A 21,480-nucleotide genomic window follows, 5' to 3' on the forward strand; every position below is an offset into this window, starting at 1 on the left:
GTATTAGATGCGAATTTTCAAATGTTTGGGCACACCTGGAGCGGAGCCGTGAGACCGTAACGATGGGGCTTTTTGAGCCATGCGGTCTATGGAAACGGCGACGCGAAATGTGTCCTCAGCTGAGAATATTTTCTTTGTTTGACTTATTGCGTTAAATAAATATATAGATTACATCAGGAGATTGCTGTTTTGATTCGACATTTAAGCTCCGAGTTCTTCAGCTTTTTCCTACCCTTTATTACTGCCACCAAGTCCTTCCACATCTGTTGAAGTGGTCGAAGCGCAAGCGCGAGTCCGAGTCCAAGTAGCTTCGTTGCTTCTCCAGCACCACACACAAACACAAGACAATCTGGCAGGAAACAAGTGGGAGAGAACTGGTATATATCCTCTGAGAGAACTAATGAGGGAATGAGAAGCAGGTGAGGAGATGGGCTGTGGAAACCAGGTGAGAGGAATAAGTTCATTGCAGGCAGTGAGGATGAAACAGGATCTGAAACGATAAGAGAATTACTGACAAGGTAAAACCAAATGAAAACAAACTAATAGTGGGTGAAACGTGTGACAATGCTGCCATCTTTAGAGTGCTGACATAAGGTTATTATTGCTGCAGTGGTATAGAACAAAAATGATGCATGTCATGCAGCTGTCATGTTTCAGTTGTTTGAGGCTGTTAGATGTTTAGATGTTAGGACCATCTTTTGCACTTCTATCTGGTGAATGCTGCTCTGCACTGAGGCCTGCTCAATTGATTAAAGGGTAAGGCAGATTTAGCAAACGTAAGGAGGCAATAGTACATGTGTTTCACTAGGATGGTGTATATTGGATTGAATTAAAATAAACTACAGTGTGAGAGCTCATGGTAATTAAAGAAAATGTCACCCAAATGCAACAGTGTATTTAATAGTTTTTGGACAACCATGGAGCTCGATGGCACAGAGTAAGAACATGCATCAGGCTTTGATACACACAACACTTGTTAGTAGAATCAATTCATTGTTGGTTTGGTTCTGCACATGGGATTTGATGACAATAACAAAAAAATATAATATAATCACAGACACCAGACTGGTGTGGTGTTCTCTGACAGTGGCAATAGAAGGAGTTAGAGGCCACTGAAAAAACTCATATTTCTCTTCAGTAAATCTAAGTGTAGATGGGAAGAGTAGAGAGACGGACATGTGGTCTTGATTTTAAGAAACACTCATTGTCTCAATGATAACAGTGATTATGATTGTTAAATGTAAACTTAAGGGGTCCAACATTTATCATTTATACACACCTGCCACCTAGAGCAGAACAATCATGACAGTGAGTAAATGAAGCAGCTGTTGACACATGATACTGTCTGTGACTTCAAAACTTTGATGCATTTTAAGCCAACTAAAAGTTGAGAAATACAGCATGAAAACAAGAAGCAGCAATTAAAAGTCGTATTCTGCTTCTACGTGAATTAACCAGTTTGCCCTGCACGAAGCATTGCTGTATTAAAAAACCCGCATGGCTGTGCTGCAGGCAGCACAGGCTGCTCTGGGACTACTTTAAATTCCTACAGATGGTGCACCCACATGCTAATTCTGTCCCACTGGAACATGCATTGTAGGGGTAAAGGCAATGTATGGATATAAACATTTACAAAGATACATCAAGAACAGAGTGCAGCAGCAAAGTGGCGTTTGCAGAGGCAGAGTAAACCCTGTTAACTCTGTATGAGTATATTCAACATACCTGTCAACCCTCCCGTTTTTCCCGGGATTATCCCGTATTTTTACTTCTGTCACGTTTTTCTCCCGTTTAAATATTTTCCCGTAATTATGCCGTATTTTTAACCTTTCAAAAAAAAGAATAGGTCTAATTAAAAAAAGTGTAAAGTGGCCTCCGGTAAAGCAGTTGGCAGTATTATGTTTAACATTAGCTGAAAAACGTTATCCACCAGTAAACGCACTGAAGAAGAAAACAGGCACAATAACACAGAAGAAGACGAAAACATGTGGATGAGAGTCACAGTGAACGGGAGATAGATGGAGACGCAATTATACCTGCCAAACAAGTTAAAACTTTATGCAAGTACCAAATGAGAGGAGACCTTCCATTATTTATTAAAAGCAGAGTCGGGCAAACTCGTGCTTTTTGTAAAGTGTTCCATTCAGATGTTAGCATTGCACACAGCGGAATAAGCGATGTTCGCCAGCATGAAACATCTTCCAAGCACAAGCCCGTCAAGAGGAACAAAACATACACTGTCAATGACTTCATGTGTGACAAGAACTGTTTCGGAGGCAGACCAAGTGACCAAAGCTGAGGGAAAGATGTCGATGCTTTGCGTTAAAAATAATGTAGCCTTCAGCTTCTGCGTTGATTTCAGTCGCAGTGTAGCGGACATGTTTCCCAACTCTGCCATCGAAAGGAAGTCCTCATCAGGGAAAACAAAAGCCACACAACTCATCAATCATCAAATAAATTGATGATAATAACTCATCAAATAAAATACATAAATCTTATAAATATGTCTGTACAAGTAATACATACTTTAAATAAACATGTATTTCCTGAATGTATATACCCGTCCCTTATGTGTTTACGTTTACATTGGTGGCTGTTAAAATATGGGTGGAGTCTGGCTAAAAATGTCCCTTATTTTTAAATTCCAATGTTGACAGGTATGATATTCAATCTTAATTAGAAACTGAAATGTCAATTAATCTATGTATAGATGAGTCAATTTCACCTTGTAGGTTCTACAAAAACTGTCACCCACGTCTTGGTTTGGTACCTGTCAGGACTGTTTCCTGACCTAGTGTTCGTGTAAACAGGAAGGTTAGGGAACGTTAACTCGGTATGTCACCATCCATCCATCCATCCATCCATCGTCTACCGCTTATCCGGGATCGAGTCGCGGGGGCAGCAGCTCCAGTAAGGAGTATGTCACCGTTGCTCTTTATTTTCAGAAAATTTTAAAAAACGGAAGTCGTAACCTGACTTCCTCCTTTGTTCCCGTAATAATTCCTACAGCCGCTAAATGGTGCTGTCACTTGATAGTAAACAGATGTTTTGGCGTATTTGCTGAAACTACTGATGCTGTTTTTCTTCATGGAGAACAGTCTCATATGGACAGTGACACATTCAGTTGTGTGTCAGAAGGGTCAGATCTGACATTACAGCAACACAAGAAACACACTAGAAAGGTAGGCAAAAGGCAGAAACAAGTTACAGATTGGAAAAATAAATATACAACTAACAAATGAGTTCATAAAGCTATAAACAGAACGTTACCCCGAAGCCATGTGCATACATGAAAATGTGAAATTTTAGCTACATAGTAGATATACTGCACAATATATGTAAATTAGATGTAAACATGCAAATTCTACCCAAAGCAGACCATATGCCAGAACAAATGGCACCAGATGCACTGAGTTATTATCTGCAGTTTATCATTATGTTTACATAATTTACTGATGTTAAATATGAAAGGTTTTTAGCATTTAAATGAATGCTTTATTTAGTGCTCTTAGCAGCAGAGCTAACGTCTGCATCACTGCTGCTGATGATTCAGGCTGTGTGCGTTTAAAAAACGTGGATATTTTCGCCTCAGTTTCTGAACGTTGAGGTCGACATCTCTCCATTTATAATTAATGTGTTGGATTTTTTACTTTTTTGCACATTGTAGTTCTCTCCTCACCTTTCCTCCGCTCTGTCTCTGAGTGTGTGTGTGTGTGTGTGTGTGTGTGTGTGTGTGTGTGTGTGTGTGTGTGTGTGTGTGTGTGTGTGTGTGTGTGTGTGTGTGTGTGTGTGTGTGTGTGTGTGTGTGTGTGTGTGTGTGTGTGTGTGTGTGTGTGTGTGTGTGTGTGTGTGTGTGTGTGTGAAAAAAGTGAATTGTGATTTGGCGCTTTATATTTAAAAAAAGAAAACTAAATAAAACACCCTGAATTTCAGGGGGGTATGGAGTTGGGGGTGCAGCGCCTCAGACTTGTTCCTTTGTGCTTGTTTTCCGTTGGAACATTTAAGATTGCCAATTGTTTCACATTTCTGAGCCCGCTGTGTTTAACACAAATTAAAGTTTGAATGTCTGACCCGTTTCTGGTTGGCTGCAGTTTATAAGCCCATTAAAGTTTGAATCTCAAACTTCTTACCGTTGCATTTGTTTAACACTCCTTAATAAAATGTCTTTGTTTGCTTCATGGGTACATGGTGTATTAGGGCAATTGAAGGTAAAAACAACAAAAACATATTTTAATAATATATTTACTATTATTTAGAAATGTTATTATGTAACTTCAATCTCAGAGAATTTGACTTTTTATCATAACATAATATAGCAGCCTAATGATAAGAAACATATAAGAATTTAAATACAAAATGAATATAATAAATATGTAATATAAATAATAAATACTAAGAATAATAATCAGAATAATATAAACAGAATAATAATAAACATTAAAATACAATTAGTCTACATTCTATTTGATGGGGGCGGTAAGGGACCTGGATAATGGAAAAGGTTGAGAACCATTGGCATAGACTGTATATAAGAAGTGGACGTTGTCATCGTTATAACCATTTTGAAGCTTCAAGTTTGGCATTTTGGAATAATTTGGAAACAGAATAATAATCAACAAAATTCAGGGGAGACAGGGGGGCGGTAAGGGACCTGAATAATGGATAGGGGGGCGCTGGCCCAAAAAAATGTTGAGAACCACAGGTTCCTTTTTTTTAAATTATTTTTGAAAACTAATAAGATGAAAAAAACATCAACTTTTTTACTCTATTCCTAAATGCAGGATATTCCATCTGGTTACAGTACAATAGTTGCACCTGTGACAATTGAGTACAAATTGGGATGTATTAATTTTATTAAATGCTGAGTGTAAAAATAAATCCAAATGCAGGAATATATGTATCTAGGTTTTCCGCTTTGCAGACAAAAACAAAATATTCTTGAATTTCTCTCCAAGCTCAGTAAGAATAGGATTGTTAGTAGATAATAAAAAAAAAATAGGAATTCATATATGTAGAAACAATATATTATTGAATATTTGTTTCCACTGTATGAACGGTATAGATGCATAGTGTTGCATCCCCCCTCCTGTTGTACAAATCCTAAAACAAGCCACCAGATGGTCTCCCCCAGGAAACAGCCACTGAGGGGATGTACGCTGGGAAGAGCAGCTAATATTAGACATTTCAGAGCATTTCTCAGGGTACTTCCACTGACAGATGGCATGAAAGCATCTTTGACTCACAGCACAATGTAGATGAAATATAACCACACAGAGCCATATGAACAGCATTGGAAAACTGTAGCACTCAAATGAGTGTTAAAAATAAAATTACTAGACCCTCTGAAAATGATTTTATTGTGTGGGCAAAGAATTTAAGATTGATTGTGCTCTCAAGTAAGACATTTTGACAACTACTGGCCAGACAAAACAGATTTTCTTTTTCTAGTACCACCATTAGACTAAAATATCCCAATGTAAAAAATAAATATTAAAATCTACTGGGCAGAATACCAAATGCACTGAAGTCATTCATGCTTTTCAGAGAACGACCCCTTTTTTACAGTGGAGCACTGTACTCCATCAGTTTTCCTCTCTAGTTCAAATAGTCAACTTGTTATACTAGAGAACTGCAATAGTATACTACACTGACTAAAAACACTCTCTCAAATATTGGGGGGGGGTTCAGAAAACGAGCCAGTATCTGGTGTGACCACCATTTGCCTCACGCAGTGCAACACACCTCTTTCACATAGAGTTGATCAGGTTGTTGGTTGTGGCCTGTGGAATGTTGGTCCACTCCTCTTCAATGGCTGTGAAGTTGCTGGATATTGACAGGAACTGGAACACGCTGTCGTATACGCCGATCCAGAGCACCCCAAACATCCTCAATGGTGACATGTCCGGTGAGTGTGCAGGCAACGGAAGAGCTGGGATGTTTTCAGCTTCCAGGAATTGTGTACAGATCTTTGCAACATGGGGCCGTGCATCATCATGCTGCAACATGAGGTGATGGTGGTGTATGAATGGCACAACAATGGGCCTCAGGAACTCGTCACGGTATCTCTGTGCATTCAAAATGCCATCAATAAAATGCACCTGTGTTCATTGTCCATAACATATGCCTGCCCATTCCATAACCCCACCGCCACCATGGGCCACTCGATTCACAACATTTGCAAACCGCTCACCTACATGACGCCATGTCTGCCATCTGACCTGTACAGTGAAAACAGGGATTCATCTGTGAAGAGAACACCTCTCGAAAGTGCCAGACGCCATCGAAGGTGAGCATTTGCCGACTTAAGTCGGTTACGACAACGAACTGCAGTCAGGTCAAGACACCGGTGAGGACGACGAGCATGCAGATGAGCTTCCCTGAGACGGTTTCTGATAGTTTGTGCAGAACTTCTTAGCTTATGCGGAAATTCTTTGGTTATGCAAACCGATTGTTGCATCAGCTGTCCGGGTGGCTGGTCTCAGACGATCCTGGGCTAGTGTGGTTACACGTGGTGTGCGGTTGTGAGGCCGGTTGGATGTACTGCCTCAGTCAGTCAGTCAGTCAGTCAGTCAATAAGATAGTGCCGATATGCCTGAGCCAGAAGTGATTTCTCCCGAATGTATGTATACGTGCTAGAGAGAAAGACTGTGCAACTTGCTTTGAGTACTACTGTTTTGTTTACTGTTGTCCTGTGCAGACCACACAGACTGAACAGTATCTGTATCTGTTCACACCTGCTCACTGGAGCATGGGGAACAAATCTCTGTGGAAATGCAGCTGTTAGCGGCATGTGGCACATATCTCACTACTACAGTGTCATATTACTCTCTGTGAGGTCACCAGCAGCAGGAATGCTTAATTCACTTAAACTGTGGAATGCTTGCTTTGCATAGTAATGTGTGTTTCTGTAGAACAGAGATTCAGGGTGGTAGTTAATTATACTGTGCATGTCCTGGGCTGGGACACTGCTGTCCCTGGAGCTATTAGAACAGGAAGCGAAAGGATTATACAAGAATTAATAAGCAACATTGCAGATACTGTATGCAACTAATTTGTTGTATAAAGAAATGTAAATCGATTAAGGTTGTGCTTTAAAAGTAAAATTGTACACCTTTGTTTATGAAAAACAAATTTTATAAATAGTATACATAATATATATATATATTATATGATATATATTTTATATAATATATATATATATATATATTATATGATATATATTTTATATATATACACATTTTTTATCAGGGTTGAGCTCTGATGTTGTAAATTTTAAGACATTTGAGAGGAAAAGTTTCAGAAATGACTGTCAGGTTGAACAAAAAGGAGCTTCAGTGTTTTGTTTCAGTAAATTTGGGGTTGCATCAGGCTCAGATCTCAGGTTGGGCTCGAGCTTCCTGGTATATTGAAAAACTTAGTGTCAGCCTCACAAAGAAATACTGTATCCTACACTTACGAATCTGCTCATGACTAATATGTTTTAAAGGAAACTCTCAGACTTGAATTACATATTTTATGACCCAAAAAAGATTTGTATTAAATGTGTCTGTAAATTGTTCATTCAATTATGTTCAAGCACTTTTTTCTTTCATTTTGTTCATTTAAATCAGTGTTACTCATTGCGCGGCTCGCGAGCCTCCTGCGGCTCGTCAAGCTTTAATTGGTCGCTCGCGTGGCAGTGGGCTAAATAAAGGGGTGATAGATATGATTATGGAGTCAATACAGATATTTCAGAAAAACACTAAAACCAAGCAGGGTTATTACATACAACCCATTAAAACACTGAAAGTGTCTGCTCTATTAGCTTACTTGGTAATAATAATTGATAAAAGATGCAAATATAGACTAGAAACAAGATATTTAAACTTGCTCGGCCGGAACACTGACTCACTGCAGAATTGCCAGTTGTGGCGGTCTATCAGCACTACAATGGTGAATGTGCTCTTGGACGGGTAGATACATGGTGGGCTAGTATAGAAATAAATAAACTTAAGCTCATTACAAATATGTTAACTTAAGCTTGCTTATGAATATGGACATTTGCTAAAAAATAATTTATATCGCTAAATTTGAACATTTAAATTGGAGGATACTACGACCAACCTGGCACTTCATACTCGCGTTAGATCGTTTCACCATTTCATGCTAGTTAGCACGTGTTGCTACAGACGTGAAATGGATCGATTTCTTATTAAAGAGTTTCACCTCAGGTGGACAGAAACAAAGCGTGACAAACGAGGAACATTAAGATTTGTCTTTGGAGCATCAAACCCCAGCGGAATCGAGAGGAAGATGCTGGAGATGTGGTTTGTGGACAGACAACAGCTGCTCCCGTTAAAAAAGAAAGATACGAGCCGTACAAGACGAGCATAGGAAAATTCAAGACAAGTGGACAGAGGAATTTGTATTTGTCCTCCACGAGTCGAACCCTTTGTGCTTAATGTGCAAACAAACCCGCTCTGGTTTCAAGCAAAGTCATTTGAAGCGGCATTTCCAAACGACGCATCCAAAATTCAACGAAACTTACGCACCTGGAAGAGAAATTAGTAAAAAAAATAGAGCAGCTTTCTTCTGTTTCTGGAAAACAAAGACTCAAACACAGGACAACTAATACAGCTGAACGATTAACTCAGGCATCTTTTGAGATCGCATGCATTTTGGCTCGGGCGGAAAAACCTTCTCAGACTCATAAATTGTGAAATATTGTTTGCAGAGTTTGACAACATCATCCCAGTAGTATCCCAGTGGCAGTATTTCACCTCTAAACTGGCTCCATACATTCTCTAATGTTTATATTTTAGTTTATTAGCATATTTATTGTATTTTTATATATTCTTTATATTGTGTATTACATTTACTCCTGTGTAATACCAGTCAGTCAGCAGGGCAACAATACCAACCGTCGACCAAACTGCTGAAACTCTGACCTCCGGTCAAAAAGCTTTCTCGTGTTCATCTGTGTTTACTGGACACTGGTGTTAACTGGGGCTGTAGTCCGTGTAACGTTACGTTAGTTTGTTTATTGAACTGAATCCAAAGTGACAGAAACTAGAAAATGACCCATATTTGTCTCGTCTTCCCGGTGGTGGCGCAGCCAGGAGAGCAGCCCGCTGGGGAGGAGAGAGGTCGGCAGATACGGCACTCTGCAGCCGCCTCCGTCTGACGGTCTGACAGTCAGCGGCCGGAGAGACTTGAGCTCAGCTAGCACAAACCAGGGAGTGTGCAGTTCCCCAGTGCTGTGGCTGAACTCTGGCTAACCGTTAACTGAAGCTACGCTGTTTCCCAGGGCTGCCGACAGCTCTACGCTCAGTGAAACAAGGTGGTGCGGGTTGTTTTTTTGTTTCTGCCACTCTGAATGTAATCTAATAAACAAACTATGAAACAGACACAGAACATGGCTATAGATCGTGTGCATGTGACGTCACGCTTATTTCCCAACCCAGAATTCAGCCATGTTGGTTGGATTACACAACCAAGACTGCGGCCGTTCCCGTGTGAGTTGCTGCAACGCTTCGTCATTTTCTTTGTATTTAAACGTCTAAGATTGAAAGAAAATGCTAATCTTGTGCTCAGTGTATAATTGTGGTAATAACGCTACTCGTGACCCAGAGAAACGGTTCTTTAGATTTCCTAAAATCATCAAAAACAACGATCCACAAAAGAGGGATGAATTGCTGTCTACCGAACGCCGTAAACTGTGGTTTAGCAACATAAATCGTGAGGATTTGACAGAAGAAAAAGCACAATACACCCGTGTGTGTGGCGTTCACTTTATATCTGGTAAGAGCTCATGCTAAAGCTATGTTTTCAATGTTTACGTTAAACATTTGTGCTTATGATATACCCGAACACTGTAAGACCTTACTTCTCCATATCGCTGACTGGTAAATAAGGCACTTTCTTTAGATGTGATGGCAGCCATTTGCTCTTTTCTCCTGTGCATGTTGTTGTTTTGCTTATTCTTGAGACTACTTCACTTGCGAAAAGCAAAGCACCAATGTGAGAACATGCTTCGCTTAATCCAGCCATACAATCACAGTGTGCGAGGATAACATCGCCGCTCTTCTCACTCACAAACCACAGCTTGAGCGGTGTATCTCGAGATATCCCGAATATCCGGATATTCAATCGGCGGTAATGACTGCAAATCCTCAATATAATCCGACGGCTTTAGCGTGTACGGGTCACGGCTGCAAATTTGGACTTTTTCTCTGAATCTTGCCTTTGCAGAGGACTCCAGGGAGTCAACATACTTTGAAGAAGTCGGAGTTGTATTGCTGTTGTTGTTCACTTTAGACGCCATTGTTGATTTGTTATCCAACCAACATGGAGTCGCACGCATACATCACACAATTTTGTCACGTGTTTGTACACTACCTATATCTACAAGAGAATCAGGCAGCTGTACTTCTTCTCTCTCTGTACTGAGGCAGACTGCAGCTACAGTGACTCACTATCACCTCTAGCGGAACAAGTGGTATTAGAGGCTGGACGGAGCTCAGCTAGCTATTGGCACGCTAACTTCAGTAGATATCTCTGCAACACAACACATAGACGTCTTTGACATAATGTCAACACTGTTACATCTTCACACCCTGTTCATAATGTTAGTTCATTGTTTTGATGTTTTAAGTTTAAATTCTGGCATATTTTACACGTTGGACCTTCAAACAATGAACAACACAACACACAGAACAGTGCACAATAATCACCACCCCAGACAGCTAGCTAGAATTAAACTTAAATAGACATCAAATAAGTATATTAATTAATCATAGGATATTAGGTTAAATAATGTTTCCACTTCACTATATGTTTATGTGAGAGTAGGGTAACCAGTCATGAAAAGTAGTATCATATTGTGTGTCCCAATATTGGGGTTATGACAGGGGTCTTCAAAAGGGCTTACCCCTTCAGGTCTTCAGGTGAATAATCTGGAAAAGTGACCAAATCTTCAAATTCAGATCAGCTATTCCTTTTCAAACAGCCTGTAATCTTTAATGGTGGAGGGTGTTAATAATCTCTCTGTACCAGAGGGTAACGCTTGGCGGAAAGTCTTTAATCCAATCCGCATTTGAGGGCAATTAAGAGGAGTTTATCAAGAAGGTTGTAAAGTGATGAAGGTAGGTGCAAATCCTGGAGGGAAGGCCCAAGAGGAAAACACCTGGGTCTTTTTAATTAATTATTTTTTATATTCCACTAATTACCTTGGAAATACAGGCCAAGAATCTGGAATTCAATGTACACTCCTAGAAGCAATGGAAATATGTCCCCCTATCAGAACACAAATGAAGCCTCGACACGGAAGGACACATCACTACTGCTACCCACTTCACCCTCTGCCTCCACGAGTCGGATGTTCTCCATCCTCTGTCCCCTTTCCCTGGAAACCCCTTCAATAAACCTCCCACCTATTGCTCCAAGTTTGTGTCCTGCGTTTGGGTCCTTCCCTTGTTGCACTCGTGACAATAATGGACTGAGCTACAACTGCATTTTGTTGTGTACCCCTCTGTTGCATAATGAAATAATAAGAATAAATGACCCTTTAACCCTAGAAGCCCTCCCTTCATTGAGATAGGCCAGGTTTTACATACTTGAATTGAAAATAATATAAAACCGCAATGCTGATTTTCTCACAGTTAACAATATACTGCAATGATGATGCAACTTAGACATATTGCATGTGGCCTCAGGGTTGATGAAACAACAAAACAGCAGATGCTGCCTGCAGCCAACTGGGTGTCTGGAGAGGTTACAGTTATCAACATGAAAGTTAGTACAGCAGCAAACTTTGGGTCCCAGGAGAGGGCATCACATTAAACAAACTGGGTTCACACAGTCAGAGAAGCTCAGTGCTCAGCAGGCAGGGTCAACAAGTCCATTCATCCACATACAGTAGTGAACCTTGAAACATCACCTTTTTGTTTTGCTGATCTGATAACTACTAATAATAGTACATAATTAGTTTTTAATAACAATTCAGTCAGTTACAAATGATCTGGCATTGTCCTAGATTAGAACAAGAGGAATGGCTATTGTCTTTTATCTAACAGAATCTCCAATACACATCTTATTAAAATCATGTTGGCAAGTGAATAGAAAACTGGGAGTTTTGCTGCTTCAATCTGCAGAGCTGTAGAGTGGAAGCCAACCACATTAATTTCTCCCTCTTTTTTTACAGAGAAGTATTAGTGAAATTGCTAAGCAATAGTAGAACTATTTTTTAAATATCTCATCTTTAAAAATGTCCATCTATTGATTCATCCTGGTATTAAAGATGTACTGCCGTCTTCTAAGCTTCTTGATGGGAACATAAATCCTTTTACAAGACTGCGGTAGTGAGCCGCAGAGTGCAAAACTGTGTTAACACTGCTATCTTTCAGGTCCTCTGCCTCGCTCAGAGCCCATCCTTACCATAACACTACTTTAAGAGCAACAGAATTCAGGCAGCGGATGGCGACACAGCAGTATTTACAAGTGTGTTGGAGAAGCACTGTGCACTTTAGGATAATGTAAAAATGCAAAAGGCCATCTTCAGAGCCAGAGTTTGGTTTGTCCGTTCTGAGCTACTGTAGAAACATGGCGGTGCAACATAATGGACTCTGTGAAGAGGACCTGCTCCCTATGTAGATATAAGGTAATGATTCCTATTTTCAATTGATTATAAATTAATGAAAACATAGTTATGAATATTATATTCCCAAATGGAATACACAAACTACACAATGGCCCTTAAAGGTGAGGGAATGATTGGGTTTCAAATCATTGATTTTCATTCATATTTCTCAGTATTGAACCAAGACGACAATTGTTGCCTAAACATAACCATAAAAATGTTAATCAATTAATTGCCAAGAGCAGATATTATAGGAAAACAAATTAAATACTTTGTCAGTGAACATTTCGCAGATTGAATGTGTTAATAAAAATGTAATCCACATGCCGTTAAAACAATTTCAAACTTGTATTTGCTTTTGTAAACCATAAAGCGTTGTATCCTAGACTGGTAATCTACATTCCTCACCGGCATCCCAGGTGTATTCAAGCTCTTACTCTATCCCATGTTGTGTATGAAAACATTAGGTTTTGAAAAATAATAATAACAATAATAATAAGTCGTCCTTATCTTGGTTTTCAGAAACTGAATATTCTAACTGAGTTACTCCAAATGTACTACTTAAAAATGGCAGACAAGGCATTTATCAACTAAACAAATGACTATATTATAATCATCTACTCACTGTAGTAGAAAGGTGAAACAAAGCCTGTGAGAGAATGAGAGTGAAGAATATGTTGACTAGTGTATGTTACTTATATCTTGCTGTAATAGTATTCAGAACTATAAGCCATATCCAGCAGACAGAGGCAGCCAGAAGCCAGACTGGATTCTTCTTCAACTGTCAAATGACAGAGACTGGCAATGATTCAGAGATCTGCCTGTCGAAAAACTTGGGGATACTAAATACTGTCCTGTATAGACGGACATGAGTAACTGGGTTACTGTTCCACCAGCATGATCCATGTTTTTACTTATCCTGTTAAATAGCTACTGGTGGCATCGGAACAACATTTTGTGACATTCCTGTTGCCCACACGATGAAGGGGATGATGAGGGTAGAAAAGCTGGAAAGGAAACACTCACTGGCAACCATGTACCTGTAATGGAAGGCCAAGGTTGCTGGAACAATGGGGACAGTCGAATGTGTAACTTGCAACCCGATACTAGTAACAGAGACAACATAAGGTAAGAATATCCAATTGAGTAACTGGCAACCCAGTGTCGGTAATAAAAACATAATTATTTAAAAAGCTCAACAGCTTTTCTACAAAAGGTAGCACAACAAATGTGATCAGTTTCAGTTTTAAAGGCAAACTGAACACCAGAGATTTATTCAAAGTGATTTTTCAGTCATTTGTAGCCCAATTTATATTCTGAAGAGGCCTTGAATATGTCTGGTATGTGTTGTTTTGTGTTGTCATTTCAGGATGTTGGAGGAACACAATTTAAATAAGTCATAACACTTAATTGTGAATAAATCCTTAAGGGTGTCACTATTTCTGTAGAGTTATCATGTATTTGTAAAAATCTAATTAATTCACTTTCTGTGTCGTAGTCACCTGATGGTGGGAGCTGGTCCACCTGCTGGGAGCTGCAGCTGAACCATAAAGCCACGGACAGTGACACCTTGTTCTGTTTGAGGACTCGGTGACACATGTAATTCACAGCTGTGCACAGCAGCCAACAACTACGGCTGTGTTCATTTTTGCTTCAGTGACCATGGCAGCCTGCCCCTGCTGTCCCCGGGCAGTGCTGCACAGAGTCAACAGACTGTCAAGCCATCAGCTGGATGCCCAATCTCATTTCACATGCAAAGAGAAGGAGACAGTCTGTTCAAAAGTGAATGTCCTCCACGTGCCCATAAGCAGGCCTGTTGTGAGAGTAATCAGCTGAATGTTTAATGAAGACACTCTGACATAATTGCCTTCCAGTGATGTGTGGATGTTAGTGCAATGTAAAGTGAGCAGCTCTGTAGCGTCAGAATGAACATGCACTTATTTACTTCTTCTTGAGAAGCGATGTGGCGGTGCCAGTAGATGACATGCCTAATGCGGTTCACTGGCATGAGATCATTCTGTCAACAGGGCCCTGAAGCATCCTCGAGGGTCAAGCTGAAATGTTCTTCCACACAAACCCGTTCCTCCTTTCTCATTTATCAGCTATGTTTCAAAAGACCAAACAAAATTAAACTACTGACGACCTGTGCCTTCTTTCCTGTGTCAGGGGCGGTGTGGTAGAGATTATGATTTTCTAATAATCCTAACATATTTAATTACAAGTAATTTGTTTCTACAATATATATGCACATGGTTAGAGAATTAAAACAATTTCAAAGCATTAATAAGTGTTGTGTTGTTTGAAGCTGTCAGGTTGACATGCTGTTGGATTCACAAAACTATGGGAGCAAATAAGAAACAAAAGCAGTTGAATTTTAACAACCACTTAACCACTACTTAAAGATTCTCAATTCGATTTTCAGAGCATTAATGTAGCAGCAAACAACTATTTGCTATGTGAAGATACAGTGGAGTAATGTCTATATGAGCAGAGAACGCTCTGGGTGTGTTGTAAAACGAGCTTCTCTGTGCTTTCTCAACAAAGCCGGTCAACCGCACGTGCACATTAGTATGTCCCACTGGCTGTATGTATAACTCTGCACTGCGCTCATACGCTGTTACAGCTGGTAACGCCGTCTAGGGACACGGAAGCGTAACGGCCACCCTCCGGTTCCCCCCTAGTTAGCTCTGTCAACACTGTTGCTGTTGTTTGCACTGTTTTCGCTGTTAGCATTGTTAGCAGTTAGCACCGTTAGCAGCTTTAGCTGAGAGCCATGTTGAGACAATCCCTCTGCTCTGACTTAAGAATTGAAAACCTTTAATATTGAATTTTTTTAAACAACGTTAATTTTATAGCATTGAAAGCATTTATTTGTTCTGAATTCACCTATTTGAAATGGAAATAGGACATTTATTGATTTGCAATTTCAAAAGCTGAATTTGAACATATCTTTTTCAATGTTCACAAATTCAGATCCAAAAATGTATAATATCAAAAAATAAAAAGATTGAGGTTGGTCAGATTTGATTGCTCAAATTCAGATCCAAAAATCAAGTTGAAAAATATCACATAGCAACATCCGGGCTACCAGGACAGGACAGGCGATCCCAATTTAATTAAATCAAACAGACTCCTGGACATCAGAGCAGTGTGTGCTGTTTATCTGTTTGTTTGTACATACTGTACATTCAGAGCCTCATTGTTCTCCCTGGTAATCATCTTTGTGTTTCAATTTTGGAGCCGCTTTCTTTGATCACTGACAGACCGTGCTCTGATAGGCCAGAAGTTGTCTTCAGAAAAGACAACAAAAAAATAAAAGAAACCTCAGGAAGAGCAACAGAGGAGGGATCCCTCTACCAGGACATACACATACATCACACAAAGCATAATATTTCAAATAAAGAAATTTAGTATGATTTTGTTGGAAAAATATTCTTAATAACACCACGACGTCAGGATCAATCAATAAGAGTTTTAATCTATGTTCTTGCAAGAAGGAGCTGAATTGTATACATACAAAGGATGATCAAACTCACACACATAGGTTGTAAATTATGTCGTGTTGCTCAGAGAGGCAACTTTCCCCGCCTCCGTATTTAAGAGCTTCCAGGTCAGTCTTCCTTTGTTCATCAAAGATGGGGGTTTACTGCTGAGTTTATTGCAGAGATCAAAGGTACAAACTTACAGAGATCAAAAGAACCTATTCAGATCAGGTTGTCCTTGGTTTATTACTTGTTTACAGTAAATAACAGCTGATCAATCAACTGCTTTGATTGATCTACAGTTCATCAGCAGTTTGTCTCCTGTCCCCTGTTGTGTTTAGCACTCAGTTTCACCTCTTGCCTTTTGCTGTGTTAATCACTTAGTTACTGGATTTTTCCCATCAGATTTAGTGTCACATCTTAATGTTTGTTTAGCAAGTATATTTATTGTTTATAACATAGTAAAAGCCCAGTATGGACAGTCAGTACGACGCAATTAAAGACTGTAGAGATATATCAAGAATGGATGCAGGGGAACGTTGAACAACGTTAGGTGTTGCCAAAAAGACACATGACCTCCTCTCCAGCATTGACTAAACAAACACAAAACAGCCAAGTTCAAGCACAGCATTCAAACAGGTATAAGAAAAGACAACACAGAGGGAGAAGAGAGGGAGAGAAGAGGAAAGGCTGAATCTTCTAGAGGAAAACCAAGTGTGAAAAAAAACAATTAATGATGGCAGCTTCAGTTTCAGGGTCCTGGTATTTGTCATGCTGGATTACTGTCACACTCCTATGAGGCACTTGAATAGAACAGAAGCCAAAATGTCTGCTGTGATGAAGGCTTATTGTGAATTGGAGATTGCATCCCCTGTCTCTGGTCAGAGATGGTCTTTGGCATCCACTGACACATGGCTGATGACTCTGGAATGGAAAAGCTTTAGAGTATATATCCAGTGTGAAGTAAATAAACTCCTGATTGTATTGTGTCACATTTAATGATTATCACATGTACTCGTCCACCTCAATCTAAATGTATTATTGCACAACATGTATTTCTGCACAAATGTATAATGAGCACTATGTTAGTTATGAATGTGAAGCACTGTAGGTTCTCTTCAAAGAGTTTCAGGTCTACCTCCATCTCGCCACCTACAAGACGGCCCACCAAGGGGCATCACCGCGCCAACATGGACCAATGAGGGACGACGACACCCTTCTGTAGAGTGTCCTGCCTTTGATTTACCTTTGATTATACTTATATTTCAGATTTACACTTTATGGTTTTGATTTACATGTTTTCTTTTTATTTCTGATTCCAGATTTAAACTTAGGAGATTTACACTTCCAATTTTTATTTTCTATTTCAGATTTAAACAAACATTTTATTTCATTTTTATTTTAGATTTAAAACGTAAACAATTTTATTTCATTTTTATTTTAGATTTAAAACGTAAAAAAATTGTAATTTCATTTTTATTTTAGATTTAAAACGTAAACATTTTTTGCTTTTAATTTTATTTCTCGCTCAATTAATTTTTGAACTTTAAACATTTTTTATTTCTAATTTTTATTTTGCGCTCAATTTATTTGAATTTTGAGTATCTCCACTGACTGAACAACATTTGAGGAATTTCAAATTTTCAACATGATGGATCCATCTGAAAGCTCAAAGCAAGTCAAGGTTGTGTCCACAGCACAGTACAAAGAACAAATGTACCAACGATTGGATGCCTGCACCAAACCGAGTGAAAGAAAGAAGGTTCGAGCAAAGACAGAAAAGCTACTACTCGCATGGCAAGAAAGAGGATTGTTTCCAACTGATGATCAACCAGGTCCAAGTGAGGACCAAAGAAGGGCAGTTTACGAATTAGAAAATGGCGAATATCAACAAAAGATGGCAGCATGGGAGAAGACAGGAGAAAAACAAAGATTTGGAGCTGTAAAGACAGCCACATTGAAAGCTGCAAACAGAAAATCCAGAGCTATGCATCTCCTTCTACTCTTCAAGAACATACCTCAGACCGCACCTGAGACAATTTGTGTAATCAGGGAAGCAAAAGAAGAAGAAAAAGGCACCAAACATGAAGAAACTACACCTATCCAGCCTACACCTCAACTCTACCCAGATTTGACACAAGTCTCCGCCCCTCCAGCATATGCACCCAGTCACAATCCTGTTAATCCCACTCCAATACAGGCACCCATGATGGGCATAGCAAGTTATAGTTTTTCACACTGAGATTACCAAACCAACAGATAATAGCACATGTACAGAGTGAACCCAAGCGCAGAACATAGACACAGGGAATATGATGAGGTTTACGAAGATTGCAATGAAGACTGGGAGGTGAGCAGTGCAGGTGAGGTGTGCGTAAGCAGGCAGGCTGAAGGCTGGTTCTGAGCACAAAGAGGCAAAAGTTAGAACTGGCAAAACAGAACTACATAGATTGTGTTAGCGCGGTCTGACGTCAACTACCACTTGGAGTGGAAACAACAATCTGACGATGAGTGAAGGAGAAACCAGAGGAGATATACTGCTGAGTAGATTATTTGATAGGAGGCAGGTGGGCTGATGGCAACAAGGAACAGGTGCAGGTGGAGCTGGAGAGGGAGGCAGACACACCCATGCCACAGACACAAACAGATAAACCAGCAGAGGGCACAGAAGGTGAAGGAACACACCAAAACACATACTGGGGTATGGCTCTGGCCGTAACATCCACCAGTTACACCAGAACTAACATATTGCATTTGTGCACGCAGCAAAAGCCGTAAAAGGGCAAGATGACAGCATTAAAATAAGACTGAGTCACAAAAGAAAGGAGAAGCTAGGAAAGTGAAGGAGGAGGCCCCATAAGACTCAAGAGAATAAAGAGCGGCTCGGAATTTGAGATCTGCAGATCAACTGCACATGTGAACAGAGCAGGTAGACATCACTGTGAGCCGGAGTCACAGAGATCACATGAGGAGGCAGCGAGTGGCTTGAGGGGAGAGCTTGAGGTAAGCTCAGAGAAGAATGCTGGATGTCTTCAGCTTTCTTCACACCAACAGGTCACAAAATCCCCTGCAAAAGGATGAGGCGAAGTATATATGCAGGTTTCTGAGATGAGAGAAGAAGATAGAGAGAAAACTCTTCTGGTCTGATACAGATGATTATTTTTTAACTTAAAAGTTTATGTGGCAATGAATACTTAAATTTCAAGTTCAGTTTATTCATAGAGCACATTTGAAAACCAGACCAAAGTGCTGTACAGTGGTGAAATAACAAAATAATGAGAAGGGGACGGGGAATAGATCGAAGCAGACAGTAAAGAACATTGTGTTTTTGCCTTAAATGATAATTCAGGTCTTTTACAAAATATTTACTCTTTTTATTTATGGATAGGTAATGTTTCATTAAAAGAGATACAAAGAAAAACCTAAGAAAGAATAAGGAAGAATAAAAAGATTACAAAACAAAGTAGCCACAGCTGCCAGCTGTTTCACGGGGCACTCAGATCTTTCCTGTAAAACATTTCCTCTCAAAGCAAAAAGAAAATAACAGGAATAACAACCAATGAATGGAGATCAATTGAGATATGTCACATGAAGATTTGAAACTACAAGCCAATTCATTTACTCTAGAACAGAATTTGCCTGACAATTTAACATTCACTCCACGATTCAAGTCAATGTCAAGTCGCTTTATGCAGGGAATAGTATGTGAAATACTACAGTGGTTTGTTGTTATTACTTTTAGTATTATTACATTTCTTATAATTATAAGGTTTTAAATTGATGATGTAACTGAAAAGAAAAACATGCTGTGTTTGCCACAGGGCCAAGCTAACCTTAAAAATTCAGTAGGAAACTGTTTATTGAAATTTATTGATATGAAATGTATTATTTATTACTCTTAGATATTTGTATTAACCACGCATTCAGCTGTAAGGAGAGTTTTTTTTCTCTAATTTCTAATTTCTGAAGTAAAGATACTGTAAAGCAGGGGTTCTCAAAGTGAGGGGGCGCTAGAAGCAATATTTTAGAAAGGGGGGGCGTTCACGTCTTTGGATTTGAGTTTTTATAATAACATAATATAGCAGCCTAATAATAAGAGAAATATAAGAATTTAAATACTAAATTAATATAATAAATATGTAATATAAATAATAAATACTAAGAATAATAATCAGAATAAAACAAACAGAAAAATCAACATTAAAATTCAGGGGAGACAATTAGCCTACATTTTATTTGATGGTAAGGGACCTGGATAATGGATAGGGGGGCGCTGGCCCAAAAAAGGTTGAGAATCACTGCTGTAAAGCCTAAACTATATGCTAAAAGGAAATGTTTTGCTGAAGAAGTGCCACTGTGCCATTGTATTTTCACTGTCATTTTCTGTATTTTTACTTACACATTTTAATTTAACTTGATTTAATTAGAATTTAGTTTTGAGAGCTTTAGTATGGAGTACTTTATTTAATGTTTGTCTTCTTAAAAGATTGCAGAAAGTATTGGCTTAGGTTTGAGGGGATTGCAGGGGATGCGTCCCTTCAAGATTTAGAACACATGCACTTGTTCCCCTCCCTCCCCTGAATAAAAACATGCTATATTCAAGATATTACAGTTTCAATTCAGCTTGACCCTGTGATCTTATTTGTACTGTAACTACGTACATCTTCTTCATATATACTTCTCAGCTGCCATCCCATAAATGAGTGTGTCTGCCTTGTCACAATCCTATCACCAGTCACCAAGGCTGATGTTTGATGATTCTGCAAAACAAACTGAATGCATTCACTTACAATTGCTTTTACCATAAAAGTTGGACAGGCTACATCGAGCTAACTACAACCCAATGCCGAACAATACATTTTTAGGATAAAGAATATTCATGAAAGGGTTAAAGTTCTAAAACAAAAACACGCAAAACAGTGCAGAGAAGATGTTAAATAATGTCTCACAGCAAACTCATTGTTTCACAGTTTATATCAGCTGACTGTTTTGTGATTTGGTCAACAGTAATACTGAAGCACATGCAGGCTGTGACGCAGTGGTCTACTGGTATCTTCAATCTTTAATGCAGTGTACTTCAGCTGGTTTATGTGTATTTATGAAGAAAGCACCATCTCTGGTGAAACCCTGCAATTGAATGAATGGGTGTGTTTAGATTCCACTGTAAACACGACCATTAATTAAATTGCAGGGTTTCACCGTGAGATGGCACTTTCCTATACATCAGGGGTTCTCAGCGTCAGCGCTAGAAGCAATATTTTAGAAAGGGGGGCGTTCACGTGTCTTTGGGGGGTATTTATGTGTATGTGTGTATACACATCTGTGTATACACGTCTGTGTGTGTGTGTGTGTGTGTGTGTGTGTGTGTGTGTGTGTGTGTGT

The 21,480-nt window shown here is 39.3% G+C and overlaps 1 long non-coding RNA gene across 1 annotated transcript; it reads left to right on the top strand.

The window, feature by feature from the left end:
- Nucleotides 1-458: 458 nt before the first annotated feature.
- LOC115007317 (uncharacterized) lies at nt 459-15,564 on the top strand. The gene is made up of 2 exons (XR_003832172.1): nt 459-518; nt 14,115-15,564. It is a non-coding gene; the product is annotated as an uncharacterized LOC115007317 (long non-coding RNA).
- Nucleotides 15,565-21,480: the final 5,916 nt, after the last annotated feature.

The sequence above is a fragment of the Cottoperca gobio genome, chromosome 4 (assembly GCF_900634415.1).
Source record: "Cottoperca gobio chromosome 4, fCotGob3.1, whole genome shotgun sequence".
Classification (NCBI taxonomy): domain Eukaryota; kingdom Metazoa; phylum Chordata; class Actinopteri; order Perciformes; family Bovichtidae; genus Cottoperca; species Cottoperca gobio.